The 19,736-nt window shown below is 41.4% G+C and overlaps 1 protein-coding gene and 1 long non-coding RNA gene across 10 annotated transcripts in view; one reads left to right on the top strand and one right to left on the bottom strand.

Annotated features, from left to right (window-relative positions):
- TFPI (tissue factor pathway inhibitor) overlaps positions 1 to 19,736 on the top strand; it is an 89,050-nt gene that overhangs the window by 25,864 nt on the left and 43,450 nt on the right. The window contains exon 1 of one of the 9 annotated variants that reach the window (XM_032354110.1): positions 1,029 to 1,106. The exons of the other annotated variants lie outside the window; for them this stretch is intronic. The gene's annotated coding sequence lies outside the window, so the exon portion shown is untranslated. Of the gene's footprint in view, positions 1 to 1,028; positions 1,107 to 19,736 lie in introns of those variants that run through there. 9 annotated transcript variants of the gene reach the window in all.
- Positions 2,062 to 19,062, bottom strand: LOC116596918. Its single transcript, XR_004288362.1, has 3 exons — positions 19,001 to 19,062; positions 13,105 to 13,108; positions 2,062 to 2,071 (listed from the first exon to the last, which is right to left on the bottom strand). It is a non-coding gene; the product is annotated as an uncharacterized LOC116596918 (long non-coding RNA).

The raw sequence follows: 19,736 nt of genomic DNA, 5'->3' as shown, positions 1-19,736 counted from the left end.
TAGGTGTCTGCTTTCAGCTCAGGTCATGGTGTCAGGGTCCTGGGACTGAGCCCCGCACTCCACACTCTGCTCAGTCAACAGTGGGTCCGCTGCTCCCTCTTCCTCTGTTCTCTTTCTCTCAAATAAATAGATAAAACCTTTGGGGAAAAAAAGATTCAACTAACAAAAGGTTGAGGGTGACCTAGTCTTTTCCACATTTCTTCTTTCCAGAAGCAATAGCCAAAAGTGTTGGGCCCATGTCAAATCTGCTCTATTCATCTCTCTTCAGGCCTTCCCTTGGGGGTTTATGTTCTCTCTCGGTTGGAATAAACACGCTTTAATTTTATTTTAAAAACAAAAGAGGAAAAGGACACCATGGCCCGCAGTGGAAGTCCCAATGATGCAATATTTCTATCCCATTGTTCCATCTGGTGGGCCAGTTTCCCGAGGTGACATGGACTTATTGGAAGGAATCCCCAAATCAAAATGTACTGGTAGCATTCTCTGCACACTGAGTAGGTATTATGTTGTTGATTAGGCCATTTCAACATCAGAAGTGTGAAGGTATCAATCCCTATGGCCCTAATAAAATGTAGGGTTTTGATCACCAAACGTAATATGCCACGGATCCCTTCAGCTGTATCACACCCTCAGCACCACCACCACTCTGCCGTCAGTCTGTCTGTCTGCGGGTCTGACTGTCCTTGAACCCCATAGTGACCCATCTGGAGGCATCCCCTCAGTTTTCATTCCACAAGGCTTAGAAATGGAGTAAATCTTCGTAATGGGTTGAGTCTTCAGAAAAATAGTGTTTGTTGCAAATTTTGATAATATTTTTAGGGTTCACTTAGGAAACTATAGTATCTTAGGAAATGAATCAAAACAATTATATCAAAATTTCATATGCCTACTCTTGCTTATTTTTGGGCCAACTATTTTCAAATATACATGAAAACAAATGAATGAATTTCTGACTCATGCTACATGAATGAACCCTGAAAACGTTCTGCCAAGTGAAATAAACCAGACACAGAAGAACATAATTCCATGTGTCTATCCAGAGTAGACAAGTTCACACAGCCCGAGAGTGTACTGGAGTCTGCCAGCATCAGGGGAAGGGCTGAATGGTGAGTTATTGCTCACTGCATACAGAGATCTGGTTGGGGCGACAGGGATCTCAGAAGTAGATAGTGGTGATGATTGTACAGCATTGTGAGTGGAATTAACGCTACTGCCCTGTACACTTAAAATGGTTACAACGGCATATTTTATGGTGTATCTACTACAATAGAGAATACTAAAAGAAAACTGTTAACAACAATTCAGTTTGAAGAATTCTAGACTCCTAATAACATTCCCTTTTCATTTTCTCAAATAATAGAATAAAAGTACAAATATTATGGTGTTGGATACCTGAATTTTTAAAAATCAAAGCAAATTCTTCCTATTTTGTTTCCTGATGAAAACAGGAAAATAATTTTACCTAATATTGCTGTACGGAGGCTGGTTTTTTTTTGTCATATTTTTGTTGGTTTTGGTACCAGAGTAATTTGGGCCTCACAGATTGGGTTGGCAAGTATTCCCTCCCTTCTGTTAAATTTTCTGGAGTAGTTGATGTAAAGTTCATATTATTTCTTCTTTAAATGTTTGGTGCAATTCGCCAGTGAAACCATCTGGGACTGAAGTTTTCTTTGTAGAAAGGTTTATAATTACAAAATTTGATTTTTTAAAAAAATAATTATAGGGATATTCAAGTTATCTATTTCTTCTTCAGTGAGCTTTGGTAGTTTGTGTCTTTCGAGAAATTGGTGCTTTTATCTAAGTTGTCAAATTTATAGGCATAAATTTGTTTATAATATTAACATACTAGAATCGATAATGATGTGAAACTTCTACTTCTTGACATGAGTGATTTGTACCTTCTCTATTTTATCAGTCTATATCAAGGTCTTTGAACTTGTAACTTCTGTGTTCATATATAAAATGGGCTTTTAGGCAACATATAGTTTGGTCTTGATGTTTTATTCAATCAGTCAGAATTTGCCTTTATTTAATTTTTGAAGATTTTATTTATTTGAGAAAGTGTGTGTGTCTATATGTGTGCATGCTTTAGCGGGGGAAGGGGCAGAGGGAGAGAGAAAGAGAGAGAAGCCAACCTCCCTGAGCAAAGAGCCCAAGACAGGTCTTGATTCCATGACCCTGAGATCACGATCTCAGCCAAAATCAAGAGTGGAACGCTTAACTGATGACCCACCCAGGTGCCCCAGACAATATCTGCCTTTAAATTAGAACATTTACATTTGATGTGATAATTGATATGTTCGGATTTTAGTCTCTCATTAAGCTATTGTTCTATTGGTCCTATTTTTGTTTTCTTTTTTACTTACTTGGGGTCTTCTTTTGAATTTAGTATTATGTATGATAATATTTAATTCCTCTGTTGGTTTATTTGCTATCATTATTTTTATTTTAACAGTTGTTTGGGGCTTTGATATATCTCAGTCTACTTTCAAGAGATTTTAAGCCACTTCTCTTACAGCATAAGAAACTTCAAACAGTAAACTTCTACTTTTCCTTCCTTGGCCTTTGTGCTATTGTAGTCATACATCTTGTTTCCATATATGTTATTAGTAACACACTACAATGTCATTATTCTGGTTTCAGTGACTTATCTTTTAAAAAATTTTTTAATTAAATATATTTAGATTTACAGAAAATTTATGAAGCTGGAAAGACTAGCCATTGGTTCCAAATGCCTTTTATTAACATAGTACTATGATACATTTGTCAAAATTGGGGAGCTAATTATCTTTTAAACAGATTTACACATTAAGAAAGTCGTTTATGTTTGCCCACGTAGCCACACGGCCCGTTGGAGGCCATTGTCCTCAGGCATGCTCCTCTCTCTCCGCGAGTCCGGTGACGTGGGTATCTATGAGGATGCTTAACGGTACCTCAGAATGCATTCATCTATGCCAGGCGAAGCAAGCATGATCCCAAATAATAAATACTGTCGACAAAATTTATATTCAGCATTAGAATTTGACTTCATAGCCATGGATGAGAGCATGTGCATTATTCGAGTCTCTGCACATCCTGTTTGAGTTCCGTGGTTTTAATCTCATTTACCGTAGTCCTCTAGTCTACGAGGCAAGGAAGCAGTTACACAACGAGAAATCATTATACATTCACATCCTGATGTTAATGTGGTTTATCAAAAAATTGTGAAATAAGCAGTTTTTCCTAGAAATGCCTAGGCCCTTCTTTCGGTGCCAATAATTTTATTACATCCGGTTCCAGACCTCCCAGGATTAACCTCTCTTGGTATGTTTTCTCTTAAGGAAATCCTGAGGAAAGACGTTTAATCAGGAGAATTTAGATTAGCTTCAATTTACATGGCAGGAGAGATTTTTTTCTGTAGTGGTCATCTCCTTTAAAGCCATTTAATTAATGATTGCATTCATTAATTAAAGCCCTGAAAAAGGTTAGAGGTTCCTGAAATGACTATTTGCCACTTCACTGTTCTACCAACATTAGTCTTCCCACTATCACTTGCTGCATTCCATACCGTCATCTCCATGTTGAGGAGCCAGAGAGATACGAGGGGACATCTGTCCTTGTCATAGGTACTGGACGCCTCACTTAAAAAGACAGGAATGAGTGGGCATCCACACGTGGTCTTCAGAAATGTGTGTGAAAAAGTGTCTGTGCGTATGTGTATCTGCATTTTAGAGAGGGTGCGTCGTTTGCCTCAGGAGCTTACATGTCGCCATGAAGGCTATATCTGGGACGTGATTAAACAGCTAAAGAAAACAATATATAGACTTAGAGTTAAAAAGAGAAACAGGTAGTAATATGTCCTGGAGATGGCAAAGTAAAAAAGTTATCTTTATAAAGTTGTTTTTTTTTTTTTTTTTTTAAGATTTTTGTTTTAAGCAATCTCTATGCTCAACATGGGGCTCAAACTCAGCCCTGACATCAAGAGTGGCATGCACTGCCAACTGAGACAGCCAGGTGCCCCTCTTTGTAAGGATTTTGGTGTGAGATAAGCCATAACGTTATCCCATGAAAAAGAAATCTTTGAGAAAAGATCTTTTTGAGAAGCCAAAGAGGAGATTAAATCATTTCAAGACCACTTTCGGTTCTGTCGTTACCCTTGAATAAGAAGATTCAATTTTTAGTATCTTCAAAGTTGAGCATTAACTATATGCTTTTTATTTTTTGTTTTATTTTTTTTTTAAAAGAGTTTATTTGTTTATTTGTCAGAGAAAGAGATAAAGCACCTGCACAAGCAGGGGGAGCAGCAGGCAGAAGGAGAAGCAGGCTCCCTGCTGACCAAGGCGCCCGATGCAGGCTTCTTCCCAGAACCCTGGGATCATGATCTGAGCCAAGGGCAGATGCGTAACCCACTGAGCCACCCAGGCTTTCCCAGTATATACTTTTTATATATTAGATTCTTTGCATGATACAAAAAGTATGCAATGTCATACATTTTAATAATGTATACATTAATTTAATCATTAAGATTTAAAGTAGCTTACCAAAAAAATCAACACTCTGTTCCCAATTCTCAGAAAATCACAATCAAAGGAATTAAGTAGGGCATTTAGAAGAAGATGTTACCCAATTCCTGATTAAATGAGTATGTATTAGGTTGAATTTGGACAAGAAAGAAAGAAATGATTACTTGGACAAACTAACTCATCTTTATAAAACTGTAAAATAACGAGCATTAGTTGTAAGGAACCAGGGGAAAGAGAACTATTTGTAGGACGCTCTGAGTCAGAAAGGAAGTGGCACCAGTGCCCTTTCATTCTCTGGGCCCTCATACTTCCACGGGTCTGACATTTTGCATCTGGATCGGAAGTAGCTAAAGGTGAGCACACTCACGGTTCCTACAAGTGCTTGACTCAGCTCCCCAGGGCTGCCTATTCCTTTATAACGATGACTCTGGGAAGCTGAACTCAGGATGGGTACGTCACCGACAGTCGCAATCTATTGTGCTTAAGGATGAAAACTTTAGATAATATTTGGAAGTAATGACCCTTTTCCAGCCAGAACAAAGTTACCTGCTTCGTGGCCTCTTCAGAAGCCCTTCTGGCTGGACGTAGACTAAACTGACGCGAGGCAGATTGACAGGAGAAATCAAATTCGTTATCATACATACAGGAATCCACGCAGGCAGGCAAATTCCAAAGACAGCCCGGCAGGGCAAGGTAGTTTTGTCATCCTGAGCTAAGAAGAAGGGGGTGGAGGTCTCGGACTTCAGAGGAAAGGGTGGATTCACAGAGCGGTCCAGTAAACAGACGTTGGGTGATTAGATATTCGTACCGTCATACAGCTCGGTCACTCAAGCTAAAATTTATCTCTGTTAATAACCTTTATTCTGGGAAAGATCCCCCAGTTTAGGTTCTTCTGTGTAATTAGGGGAGGGGCAAGAGTTTTTCTTGAGCTCCTAGGGTGTCGAGTGCCGTCAGCTCAGAATCATGCCAGAGCGGCCCGTCTTGGGACAGTCTGCTCTGGGCCTCTACCTCACACATGGGCTCACAGTTTGCTCTGCTCTTGCTCTGCTTTTCTCAAATAAATTGAGATAATCAGAAGCAGAACATTGAGAAGACTCTAATATATTTGTCTAAACAGACACAAAATCTGGGACTGCAACAGACTTTGAGGGGAAATAAGAAATTTGACCTGACTTCAGTTATTGATTCTTGAACTAGGAAAAGGTAGTGTCAGCTTGAACTCCACTAGCTATCAATCACAGTTCTGATTTGAACGGTCTCAACTGTCTTCCTACGTCTTTCCAAAGTTCGTATACCTCCTGCCCATAGATGTCACAGTCAGTGTGAGTTAATAGAGTCATTACAATTAATAAATTATTGGGGCGCCTGGCTGGCTCCGTTGGTTAAGGGTCTGATTCTTGATTTGAGGCTCAGGTCATGCTCTCAGGGTGGTGAGGTGGAGCCCCATGCCAGGCTCCGAGCTCAGCACAGAGTCTGCTTGAAATTCTCTCTCTCTTTCCCTCCGCCCCTCCCCACTCATGTTCTCTCTGTCTCTCTCTAAATATACAAACAAAATCTTTTTAAAAAGAATTAATACACTTGTATAACCAAAAGATTCATTAGAGTCATTAGAATCAGCGAGTGAGTTATATAACCAGAAGAGAGACATGAGAGACAGAGGGCTAGCTAGGCAGACAGCAGCCAGAGAGCGAGCCGCTCAGGCGCCCCAGGTTTTCTGTATTGTTCTCTGTTTAACGCGGAACTGCCAGTGACAGAGAAAGCCACACTCAATGTATCCAGCTCTTTTCTTTCTCCTCACACCTAAATTTACTGTACTCACGCGTGTGTTTTCCATTTACTTCTGTTTGGAGCTGTTAGCATTAGTAGTTGAAGAGAGTTGAATTCTCAGAAAACTCAGGTTCGGTTTAGATATAGAATACGAACTTTATCTGCTTCTTCCCCCTTAAAGAAAAGAAATGGAAGCAGTGGGCACCCAGGTGGCTCAGTGGGTGAAGCCTCTGCCTTCGGCTCAGGTCATGATCTCGGGGTCCTGGGATCGAGTCCCGCATCGGGCTCTCTGCTCAGCGGGGAGCCTGCTTCCTCCTCTCTCCCTCTCTGCCTGCTTATGATCTCTCTCTCTGTCCAATAAATAAATAAAAATCTTTTAAAAAAGAAATGAAAACTACCTCTGACAAGATTTCCTTTAACTAAACTGGGTTAGTATGGGAATCAGAGTCACCGTGATGAGGAAAGATGAACTCAAATAAATTAAAGCCACGTTCTTTTGATAAAAAGTCTTAAAAATTTAACTGTAAAACCTAGAGAAAATAATTCCATGCATATTTTTCTAAAAGACTTTTGATTATTATGGGTAAATAGATCATGAAGAATCCTTGGTATTTGGCATTATTTCCTTTATCATGTGTTTCTACTTGGCTTCCTTTTGCCCACTGTAGTTTTGGTATTAGAAGATCCATTTCATATTCATATTCTCTTCCGACTTTGAAGATTTTTAGAAATATCCGTACACATTCAGGTTTTCCCTCCGACTTTGAAGATTTTTAGAAATATCCGTACACATTCAGGTTTTCCCTCCGACTTTGAAGATTTTTAGAAATATCCGTACACATTCAGGTTTTCCCTCCGACTTTGAAGATTTTTAGAAATATCCGTACACATTCAGGTTTTCCCTCCGACTTTGAAGATTTTTAGAAATATCCGTACACATTCAGGTTTTCCCTCCGACTTTGAAGATTTTTAGAAATATCCGTACACATTCAGGTTTTCCCTCCGACTTTGAAGATTTTTAGAAATATCCGTACACATTCAGGTTTTCCCTCCGACTTTGAAGATTTTTAGAAATATCCGTACACATTCAGGTTTTCCCTCCGACTTTGAAGATTTTTAGAAATATCCGTACACATTCAGGTTTTCCCTCCGACTTTGAAGATTTTTAGAAATATCCGTACACATTCAGGTTTTCCCTCCGACTTTGAAGATTTTTAGAAATATCCGTACACATTCAGGTTTTCCCTCCGACTTTGAAGATTTTTAGAAATATCCGTACACATTCAGGTTTTCCCTCCGACTTTGAAGATTTTTAGAAATATCCGTACACATTCAGGTTTTCCCTCCGACTTTGAAGATTTTTAGAAATATCCGTACACATTCAGGTTTTCCCTCCGACTTTGAAGATTTTTAGAAATATCCGTACACATTCAGGTTTTCCCTCCGACTTTGAAGATTTTTAGAAATATCCGTACACATTCAGGTTTTCCCTCCGACTTTGAAGATTTTTAGAAATATCCGTACACATTCAGGTTTTCCCTCCGACTTTGAAGATTTTTAGAAATATCCGTACACATTCAGGTTTTCCCTCCGACTTTGAAGATTTTTAGAAATATCCGTACACATTCAGGTTTTCCCTCCGACGTTGAAGATTTTTAGAAATATCCGTACACATTCAGGTTTTCCCTCCGACGTTGAAGATTTTTAGAAATATCCGTACACATTCAGGTTTTCCCTCCGACGTTGAAGATTTTTAGAAATATCCGTACACATTCAGGTTTTCCCTCCGACTTTGAAGATTTTTAGAAATATCCGTACACATTCAGGTTTTCCCTCCGACTTTGAAGATTTTTAGAAATATCCGTACACATTCAGGTTTTCCCTCCGACTTTGAAGATTTTTAGAAATATCCGTACACATTCAGGTTTTCCCTCCGACTTTGAAGATTTTTAGAAATATCCGTACACATTCAGGTTTTCCCTCCGACTTTGAAGATTTTTAGAAATATCCGTACACATTCAGGTTTTCCCTCCGACTTTGAAGATTTTTAGAAATATCCGTACACATTCAGGTTTTCCCTCCGACTTTGAAGATTTTTAGAAATATCCGTACACATTCAGGTTTTCCCTCCGACTTTGAAGATTTTTAGAAATATCCGTACACATTCAGGTTTTCCCTCCGACTTTGAAGATTTTTAGAAATATCCGTACACATTCAGGTTTTCCCTCCGACTTTGAAGATTTTTAGAAATATCCGTACACATTCAGGTTTTCCCTCCGACTTTGAAGATTTTTAGAAATATCCGTACACATTCAGGTTTTCCCTCCGACTTTGAAGATTTTTAGAAATATCCGTACACATTCAGGTTTTCCCCATCACGACTTCAATTATCTCTTTACCCTCCCTGCTTCCCGCGCGTCTCCGTTTTCCTTCTCGACTCTCTCTGACCTAGCAGTAAGAATCCGTATTTCTTATTATTGTTTAGAGGGACGTTGTTTTTCCTTTTTAAAATTATACACACAATTTTTTTTTTAATTTAAAGATTTTATTTATTTGTTGGTGGAGAGAGCGCGCGCGCACACAAGTGAGGGGAGCAGCAGACTCCCTGCTGAGCAAGGACCCAGTGTTGGGACTTGTTTCCAGGACCCTGGGATCACAACCTGTACCAAAGGCAGACACTTAACTGACTGAGCCACCCAGGTTCCCCTAAAATTTTTTTTTAATTTTTTTAACTGTTAAGTTTCTTCTTGACTTAGTTTACTTATAGGACTTAGGCCCAAAACAGAGAATAAAAATCCCCTAGTTACAATTTGATCAATGTTAGTTTCTAGAAAATGTAGATAATCTGAAATTCACTTTAGGGGAAAAAAAAAGAGGAAGATATTTGCAGAATAGTGGGTCTTTCTTGTGACAAGAGAAAGTACCGTTGCCTTTTCCTCGAATGGTCACAATTCCATGTTTGAATTCGAATTCCACCAATTTGCAAGTGTAAGACTTTGGGGAAAAAATCTGTTTCTGGGATTCAGTGTTCTCATTAAAAAATATTTATCCTTATGGTTTCTTTTATCTCTAGTTGTTTACACATTCTCCACTTAAGTTTTTGTTTATTATTTTATTTTTATTTTTTTAATTCTTTTTTAAAAGATTTTATTTATTTATTTGACAGACAGAGATCACAAGGAGGCAGAGAGGCAGGCAGAGAGACGGGGCGGGTGGTGGGGAAGCAGGCTTCCCGCTGAGCAGAGAGCCCGATGCGGGGCTTGATTCCAGGACCCCGAGATCATGACCCAAGCCAAAGGCAGAGGCTTTAACCCATGGAGCCACCCAGGCGCCCCTTGTTTATTTTTTTAAATAAATAGTTTGTACATGTAAGCTATTTGTTTGTAACATGAAGATGCTCTTTCTCCCTGGTGACAACATTTCCTTTCCATGGGATTTTCTTTACTTTCATTTCTTACATTCTACATGACAAGAAGTTAAGCCTCATGGTGAGCAGCTTTTAATGTATTATTCTTAGAAGAAACTTTATAAAATCATGTCTGAGCGCTGCTTCTGAATGTAAAAGAAAGAGTAACAAAGCTTTTTATCACAATCTACACTACAGATCAGTGTTAGGATTTGACCAATGAACTAACATTAGGGAATTTTACATTACACAATTCTCCGGAAATGTCACTTCCTGTAATAAGAATCAGACCCAGGAGATGTTTTCCTGGAGAATTGGCCAATCTTTAGGTAAACATGAGTGGAGTCAATAGTCTGCAATTATTTCAGGAGGTTTTTTTGGTTGTTGTTTTGATTTTGCTTTCTTTTTGAACCACTCTGTGTTTCTAATATTATTTACTTATCAAAGCATTGTGTTTTGCTTCATTGTTTCCCATATTTTACCTTTCCTCTACATGTACTTCTGAAACATAATCTAAAAATTCACTGTGCAGGGGTGCCCAGTGGCTCAGTCAGTAGACGGAGGAGACCAGGCAGGTCTTGATCTCAGGGTGGTGAGTTTCAGTCCATGTTGGGTTAATTAAAGAGATTAATTTAAAAAAAAAAGACACTAAAGCTGTTTTTAAAAGACTTTAAAAATTTGACTCTTTTATAAGAAAACAACAGGCATTATTTTACTTTTTTAAATTTTTAAGATTTTATTTATTTACTTGAGAGAGAGAGAGCATGAGGCTCAGAGGGAGAAGCAGACTCCCTTCTGAGCAGGGAGCCGGGCGCGGACTCGATTCCAAAACCCCAGGATCACCATCTGAGCCGAAGGCAGTTGTCCAACCAACTGAGCCACCCAGGCACCCCCATCAGGCATTATTTTAATGTCAAATAGTTTTAATGATAAGGAAAGGGGATTCTGACCTGGGCTGTGTAGTACTGGTATTATCTCATCTCCTCAACATCCTCCAAGTAAAAGCAGTTGAAACAAATTGATTCATAACCAGTTTGTAGAAGGAAAAATGGCACAATAACTGCCAGTTAGGTCACATCCGGCTGGTGGCAGGACAGAGCCGCAGCACTGCTAGCTTAGACACTGAGGCTACGTAGCTGGTTACATGGTCTTATCACATAAAGCAGAGGGGTAACGGGCTTCAAGACTGGTTAGTGAACCAGGTTCTGTCCTTTTCTCTTTACCACTTAGAGCAGCTAGTTTTCTTTTTAAGGCTTTATTTATTTATTTGAGACAGAGAGAGCACAAGCAGAGGGAGCAGCAGGCGGGGGAGGGGAAGCAGGTCCCCGCTGAGCAGAGAGCCCCATGAGGGGTCGACCCCAGGACCCTGGGACCACAACCCGAGCTGAAGGCAGAGGCTTCACCCACTGAGCCCCCAGGCACCCCTGACATGCAGTTTTATTTCAGGTAATTCTCAGTCGTACATGATGGTTGCTTCAGCCAAAGGCACCGCATTGAGGCCAGTGAACAGGGACATCATGTGGCCTTTCCCGTGTGGCTCCATTAGAGAAAGGATTTTGTTCAAAAGTGCCCATCCCGGGAACATGGCGTATTTTCTATCTCGTGTTGTTGGCTAGCGATTTATCATGTAGAGACAATTAAATACCAATCCCTGTGAGGGGAGTGGAATCACCCATGAATGCGGACTACTGACCAGTTTATTATTAATAAATGTACCCCTGGGGCGGTTCTAGGTTATCTCTCGCTGAGAACTAGACTCTGAACAGACTGCTGATTCCCGTGAAAGTAGTAAAGATTGTGGTTAAATGCGCAGCAAGTAAGATAACGGAGACAGCGGTGCCGGGCGTCCCAGATAAGGGGCAACTGGGGGGCTCGGGCGGCTGAGCAGCCCCCTGTTGACTCCGACTCAGGTCCTGATCTCAGGGTTGTGAGGTCCAGCCCCGAGCCCGCGGGCACTGGCTCGGCAGGAGTCTGCTTCTCTCCGTCTCCCATCGACCCTCCCCTGATCCTGTGTATGCGCTCTGTCGCTCTCTCTAAAATAAAGAAGTAAATCATTAAAAACAGTTCAAAATATGTCCATAATCTCAGTGGCCTAATCCGTATTCCCTTACTAGAGCATATTTTTCTGCACGAACAATTTTACTTGTGTATCTCCTCAGGCCAACACTCCTCAAAGTCTTTTATGTCTGTCCAGTTCATAAAATCCAACGCTGAATCCTTCCAAAGTTTAATTTTTATATCCGGAGAGAGAGAAGGAGCACTGATTTTTGAGGCATAAATTATTATGCATTGATAATTTTTGGATTCCAGAAACCCATAAATCCTTTAATAGAAATTTTCAATATGCCCTTTTATTTCCTCGCGAGAGGATCAAACCCTCACGTTTTTAAAGCCCACTACTTCTTGACCTTTTGAACGATATCAACCTCTCAGTCACCTAGAAAACTGAATCACAGCAAGAAAATCTACTTTCTACTTGTCCTTTAACAACTCTCCACACACACATGCGTGCGCACACTTGGACATGCATCGCGTCTCTCTATCTCCCTGGCCCCAGAGAAAAAGAGAACGTGTTGTTTTAACAAAATATACTCTCTCCTTCTGGCCAAAGACCCTCTTCACCTGCTGCCCAGGACCCTCTATTCATTTTATTTTTTCAAAGATTCGCTTATTTATTTCAGAAAGACGGAGAGCATGTGTGGGAGCGGGGGGGGGGGGGGGGCGGGCTCCCTGCTGAGTGTGGAGCCTGCAGGGCTCAGTCCCGGGACCCTGAGATCACGACCTGAGCTGGAATCAAGAGCTGGGAGCGTAACCAACGGAGCCCCCCAGGGCCCCTCTGTTCATTTTATTTTTGTTTTAGCTTTTGCCTCCCTCTCTCTAGTGGCAGAAACGAACTCTACCCCCCACAGGTGTCCTGACAGCGCTCCTGGTTCTTCAGGGTCCGCTCATAAAATGGTATCACAGCCTCTGCTCAGTCCCTTCGACAGCTCACCTGCTGCTGCCCACGAAACCGAACCGAATCCTCTGTAATTTTGCAAGGGCGATGACAATGTCACTGTCACAAGACCCCACGCATGCGTTTTTAGCTCTTGCCTTACTTCGAACCCTTTGTGCTTTAGACAGTGTCGACTCCAAGTGCCCATGTCCCCTCACGTTCCTGCCGCTGTAGCTCGCAGGGTCTCCTCCTGCTTCTGGCGAGTTCTTCACTCTGCTCAGATCTCTCTTCCTCTTCCTCATTCTGCGGACTTTCGCTCCGGGTATCCGTTTCCAGTCTTCACACTGACCTCGCAGAGTCACAGGTCACACAAACTGAAGTTTGTAAAACCACCTGAAGAGGAAGAGTGCCTGGTCCAGAGCAAACGCTGTACAAAGTCCGTTTCTCACACACCAGTCCACGGAAGTGATGAACCTTTACACGTCGATTGTCACGTTTCTGTCTCCAGCAGAGACATCGGCCCTGAGCCCCACGTCTACATACTGGGCTTCCTGTTTCATGGCTCCTGCTCGGAGGGTCCGTCATCAAAGAACGAGACTGAGACAAGGTGCACGTTTTTTAAAGGTTTATTCTATGCCGAGTATTAGAAGTCACACTGACCGGCCAGCGCCGCCCCGAAGTGAGCGACACCTCCCAGCCTCACAGACGAACTCTTCTAGAGCAAAGGCCCGGCCACACGTCGGTGGCCAGTGGGATTGTAACATTGCACAGTCGTGTCGGGCCGCACGCAGGCAAGTGGCCACTTGAATTCCAGTTTACCCTGCAGTAGCTGTTGGAACGAACCCATCACTCTGGTCCGAACTGGCGCTCAAGCTTGGCGCCCCGAAGGTGGGGTTTACACTCTTCGGTGGTTAGGGAGACAGAATGTGCGCTTCACTGATTGCATGTCCCCACCTGGCCTGACTCGTCCTCGCATTCTGGGCTCTGTACCAGGGACCGGCCGACCATATTTTACCGGTTTCCCAGACTTGCTTCTGAGTAAGTTTCTCTGGGGGTGGTGGGGGCACGGTCAGTTTAAGTTCACCGCACAAACAACAAAACGGCTATTTAACGGAGATGGAGTCGCTCTGGCTAAATAGGTCCTTACACTGGGAATGTCTCACACACATTTCACACTCAAACTGCCTCACAGGGACGTCATCACTTTCCTGAAGCAACAAGTTCCTCGTCTTTGGCTTCTCGACTCGTGCCTGGAGCGATTCATTGACACGTTGTTAAATCAGGAAATGTAGCTGTGCTTGATTCTTTTCTCTTCCTCATCTTCCTGTAATTTTAACCATCCACCTTGTATTTTACTGACCGATCAGCCCACGTCTCACCATTTCCACTTGCAATAATACTATATATCATATGAACCTCTCTAAATGTCTCTCTCTCTTTTTTAAGGTTTTATTTGTCTTTTTTCAGGGAGAGAGAGGAGGGGCCGATGGATGGGGGGACAAGTAGCCTCTTTGCTGAGTGGTAGAGCCTGACACGGGGCTTAACCCCAGGACCCTGAGTTTGTGACCTGAGCCAAAACCAAGAGTCAGATGCTCGGCTGACGGAGTCAGCCATGTGCTCCTTCAGATTTGGTCTTTAGTCAAAAAAAAAAATTTTTTTTAAATGTTTGTAGATGTAGCTTCTATTTCCTCTAAAGTTTGGAGAAAAAAAGAAAATATGATACTTTACAGATTTTCAGGCACCTCTTTTAGATGTTCCTTTGTGGAGACTCGCTCTGTCCACTGGGTCTGTAACTGCTGGGTGAACTTCTGGTCCTCGTCTCAAGTGTAAGGGACACCCCCCACCCCAGGTCTTTTAAGGCCTTGACCTATGTGCCCTTAGTGAATGTGCTTAGGTAGGTTGAGTCAAAAACCAACTTCCCATATATATGGATAGAATGATGTAGAAATATTTACACTGTATTAAATATAATCACTAATGAAGTATATATTTTAAACCAGGAATAGAAACATTTAGGCAACTCAATAAATCAAAAATTATAATAATAACCACAGTAAAAATTAGTTTTAGTTAATGAATTGGACTTACAGGATTAGCAAACCAGAGAAACTGATTTTTATCCTGTAGTTCCTTTGGCAATATTACCTACTCATTGTCTCTGATTCACAATGAAGATCAATATTTCAAAGACAAATACAGAGAGATATAAGTAGTTAATATACTGAATTATATTATCCTGAGTCGGATTTCATCTTTGTCCCCTGAGTCTTGCTTATTTTAAGGAAATCTCTGGGAAAGTCCGGGATTGAGTCCTGCCTCTGTCGCTTACCAGCCAGCTGGGCATAGGACGTCGGGAAACAAATCACGAACTGCTAACATAAATCCAGGGTATCTGTCCCATTGGCTATACAGCATTATTGTCAAGATACAGAAGCTGAACGATAAGAAACCACTCAAAAAAAGATAAAATATTACAAAAAATGATGTCTTATAATGATATCTTTGTACTTTCAGTATTTCTTAAAATAAATGTGGTATGTATTTCCATATACTCAGAACCTCATGACATTGTATCTTTATTTTAATCTTATTTCATAGGTAAATAATCCCAATGCCAAAACAGTATTTATAATGATGACTCGGTGTCCCAAGAATGTGGGGCCTGGGGAAAGTTAACACAGCGATAGAGACGGCCCTGACCTGACTCGTCAGAATTCGGTGTGTGGCGGATGTGTGCTCACACAGCCTCAGACCTCTCTTGGAGAACTGCCGGCACATTTGCATTCCCACAATGTATTTATTCAAAAAATACTCTTTTCCTGAGAAAAGTCTGACTCTCAAACCTCTCCCTGAGATGGTACAAGTTCAGAAACTCTGCCTTCAGGAACAGGAGTGGAAAGCCTATTAAAATAGTTTTTAACAAAAATGCATTTTTGGAACCTAGTCATTATGGATATTTGAAAATTTTCCATTGAAAATACTACTTGTAAAAAATGAATTTCAAAACATAAAGAGAAAATTATTATAATCCTTATAGAGTTTTTAATCTTTCTGCTTTCCCACCATAAGTTTTATCCTAATTTTTTTCTTTCTTCAGTCATTATTCTTGGTGTTTGGGTACTGCAAATTGACACTAAATGAAAAAAAAAAGCCAAGGAAGCACACAGGTTAAAGATAAAAACAGGCTTCAGATGTTAGTGGGCAGAAGGGTAGCTCCCCCAGGGACCAGCCAAATTGAGTGGACGGCAGTGAGAAACACCAGGGGATAACAGTGTTAGCCACTGCTGAGCAGAAAATTGGAATTATCCTTCAAGCTATTTTTTTCTCTTTTCTGGTTGTCACATTTTGTCTCCCCTGTCTTTCACTGGTGCACTACAAAGACGCAGCCAAATGGAATTTCTTCTTTTCAACATGGCAAAGTATGCATTGATCTTGAGATTAATAGTTAGACTTCAAAAAAGTTCAATATATGAAAAAGAAAATTTGAGCTAGGAAGTTTAAATTACATAAGCACCATGCCAATGATATACAAATGAACATAGTATATAACTTTTCCAGATTAATTTAAAGATGATAGAATAAGGGGCACCTCGCTGGCTCAGTCGGTTAAGCGACTGCCTTTGGCTTGGGTCATGACCTCCGGTCCTGCGATCGAGCCCCGTTTTGGGGTCCCCACTCTGTGGAGAGTCTGCTTCTCCCTCTGCCTCTCCCCCTGAGCTCGCTCTCTCTCCCTCTCTCAGATAAAGAAATAAATCTTAAAAAACGAGATGATAAAACAGCAGAAGTTGGGAATGACAGCCGAGTGACTGTCCGCAGGTAGTTTCACGCCTTTCCTGAAACGATGTTCTAGAACCTGGCGCTACCCCCAGCTCTGGATCCCTTCCATTCTCTGGGAGCTTTTGCTCTTTGAATCCCACGTTCCCAGCCTCATGCACCCCCGCGGCCGTGCCCTTCCAGTCCGCTCCCCGCCCGGCCGGCCGCAGCCCGACAAGACTCGCTTTGCCTGAAGGTCTGTGCGGGCCGCATGTCCACAGGCAGTCCAGCCGCTCCACAGTAACCATGAGACCTGAAATGTCTCCATTGGTCCCTGAACTCTTCCCAATCAGAGCTCTGTTTTCAGGTATTTTTTAGACCTTCAAAGAGTCTGAGAGAACGTTCTCAAGGAAGGACACACGTCACGAACAGGACTGTGTTTCACTCTGTGCCTGGCCGTCGTCAGTTTGGATTTGACCGCGGCGGTTTGCTGAGCTGGTCACCACCCCGGTGCCTTTGAAATCGAACCCCCCCCCCGACTCCTTTTAATCCTGTACCGTTGTGCCAGGGCTGCCGTGAAAATGTGCTGCTGACTGGGTAGCTTAAACAACAGAGACTTATTTCCTCACAGCTCTGAGACCTGCACGTTGGAGACCAAGGTGTCAACACAGACTAATTTCTTTTGAGGTCTCTCTTCTGGGCTAATAGGTAGTAAGTCTTTACTCTGTATGTATCTGAACCATAATTTTTCTTTTTCTTTTTCTTTTTTTAATGAGGACACCAGTCATATTGGATTAGGACCCACCTCAAACTCATTTGTCCCCAGTTACCTCCTTAAAGGTCTTATCTCGGGGCGCCTGGGTGGCTCAGCGGGTTAAAGCTTCTGCCTTCGGCCCAGGTCATGATCCCAGGGTCCTGGGATTGGGCCCCGCATCGGGCTCTCTGCTTAGCAGGGAGCCTGCTTCCCTCTCTCTCTCTGCCTGCCTCTCTGCCTACTTGTGATCTCTGCCTGTCAAATAAATAAATAAAATATTTAAAAAATAAATAAAAAATAAAGGCCTTATCTCCAAATAGGACACAGTCTGACGTATTGGGGTTAAGACTTCAACATAGAATCTATAGGGACACAACTGAGCCCGCGACAGAGTCTCATTCCACACTCCTTCTGTTAACCGTAAACAAATCTAAATCGAGTAAAGAAGGGGGGGCAGCACTGGAGGGAACAAGGAAGGAACGAAGGAAAAACAAGAGAAAGAGAAAAAGGAGCAAGGGAAGAAGGAAAGATCTTACTTGGGACGACAGCCTGGGACATTACTTGGATTGATTTGATGGTTTTTGGTTTGATTTGATGGTTCTTGGTTTCCCTAAGGAATGCAGCCACCTCTATACAGTGATATACTTGCCAAGCAAACCAGAGCAACCTTACAGGCAGAGTGCTTTGTAGATGTTGTTGACGACTGACCGGTTGTTGGGAAGGCATCTTGGTCTGCTGAGATGACCATGAGCTCGGAGTTACAGGGGTACGGGTGCAAGCTTAGCTCCGTCTCATTCTACTTGGAAAAGTCATGCCCTTTTTCTGAGCCTCAGTTTTCTTAAGATGGGCACAATAGCTCATATAGGTAAGATTTTTAAGAGGATTATAGTTGATTTGAAGTTCATAGATAAGCTTATATCCTCAATAAGTGAAAATCTCAAGGTTCTTCTCTGTTCCTTTCTGTTTCTGGCTCCGCACTTCCTGGAGTCACACAAACCACTTCCCTTTCTTTCCCACTTTCTCCTACACGCTGCCGTTTATCTCGACTGGATTTAAGCAATCATTCTCATTCCTCTTTTGATTTGGAAAATACCTACCACTTAAGCAAAATTTTATGAACACAAAATCTACTGTATTTACCTTCTCTTTTAAAAAAAATAAGCACATTTATCAATTGAAATATTTCGTATTTCCAGAAAAGGAGAATAAGCAACATGAAAAACAATGTTACAAAGAGAAATATGGATGGACGACTACTCGTCACATTTGCTTCTAATCTCTTTATTTTTTGGTAGGACTGAGAGAAATAAATAAAACTGCATTGATATATCCAAAGATCCATATTGTAACCTAATTTTAGTCACAAAGTATATCCCAGTTAATTTTTTTTTTCAAGATTTTATTTATTTATCAGAGAGAGAGAGAGAGAGAGAAGCACAGGCAGGCAGAGAGGCAGGCAGAGGCAGAGGGAGAAGCAGGCTCCCTGCTGAGCAAGGAGCCCGATGTGGGACTCGATCCCAGGACGCTGGGATCATGACCTGAGCCGAAGGCAGCTGCTTAACCCACTGAGCCACCCAGGCGTCCCCCCAGTTAATTCGTTTTTCACCAAGTGTTCCTCAGTCATTATTTCAGGTACTAAACATGGAACTGTGAATGTTACATAAAGAGTCTATGCTTGAATGGAAAATGCTTAGTGATGGAGACAGTGAACATGTACAAAAATACATATATAAGTGGTGATAAGTGCTATTCAGAAAACAAAGCAGACCATTCCTTGTAGGAATGGGAAATGGTAGAGCTGCTTTGAAAAATAATCTGAAAGTTCCTTAAAATATTAAGAAGAATTACTATATGATACAGTAATTTCCCTCTTTGTCATATACCCTAAAGAAAGGAAAACATATGTCTGCATAAAAACTTGTGCACAAATGTTCATAACATTATTCATAGCCCCCCAAAAGTAGAAAAAGCACAAATGCTCACTAACTAATAAATGGATAAATCATGGTATCTCTGTACAATAGGATATTTTCAGCAATAGAAAGAAATGACACACTGGTATATGCTATACATGGACAAACCTTGAAGACATGAATGAAAGAAGCTCGACCCAAAAGGCCATATAGTGCGTTATTTCCTTTCTGTGAACTGTCCAGAATTAGGAGACATGTGGAGACAGAAACTGGGAAGCACGGACGTGATGGCTAATGGGCGGGGGATTTTCCTAGAGGATAATGAAGTATTCTAACAGTGACTGGGGCAATGTTTGTTCAACTTGTAGATAAACTAATAGCTACTGAACGATTTATTTTTTAAAAATCGAATTTACTAAAAATAAAAACGTGTGCTCATCAAGACCCGTATATGAAAAAGTAGAGATAAGACATAAACCAAGATAAAATACATATGTTTTCAGTTGGCATGGAATTTATATCTATAACAGATAAAGAACTTCTACAGTTTAGTACTGAAAAAGCAAAGAAACTTAAAAAAGAAAACCCAGGTTACTGGGGTAGAAAATGATAAGGAACTCGTGGTGTTTACTTTTTAAATCTGGTGCTCGAAGAAAATCTTCTGGGGGAGAAGGTCTCTGGAAAGCCGCCTCAAGGAGGAGTCTGC

The sequence above is a fragment of the Mustela erminea genome, chromosome 8, assembly GCF_009829155.1.
Source record: "Mustela erminea isolate mMusErm1 chromosome 8, mMusErm1.Pri, whole genome shotgun sequence".
NCBI classification, from domain to species: Eukaryota; Metazoa; Chordata; class Mammalia; order Carnivora; family Mustelidae; genus Mustela; species Mustela erminea.
Note: the sequence above shows the minus strand (reverse complement) of the source record. Positions and strands in the feature narration are given on the sequence as shown.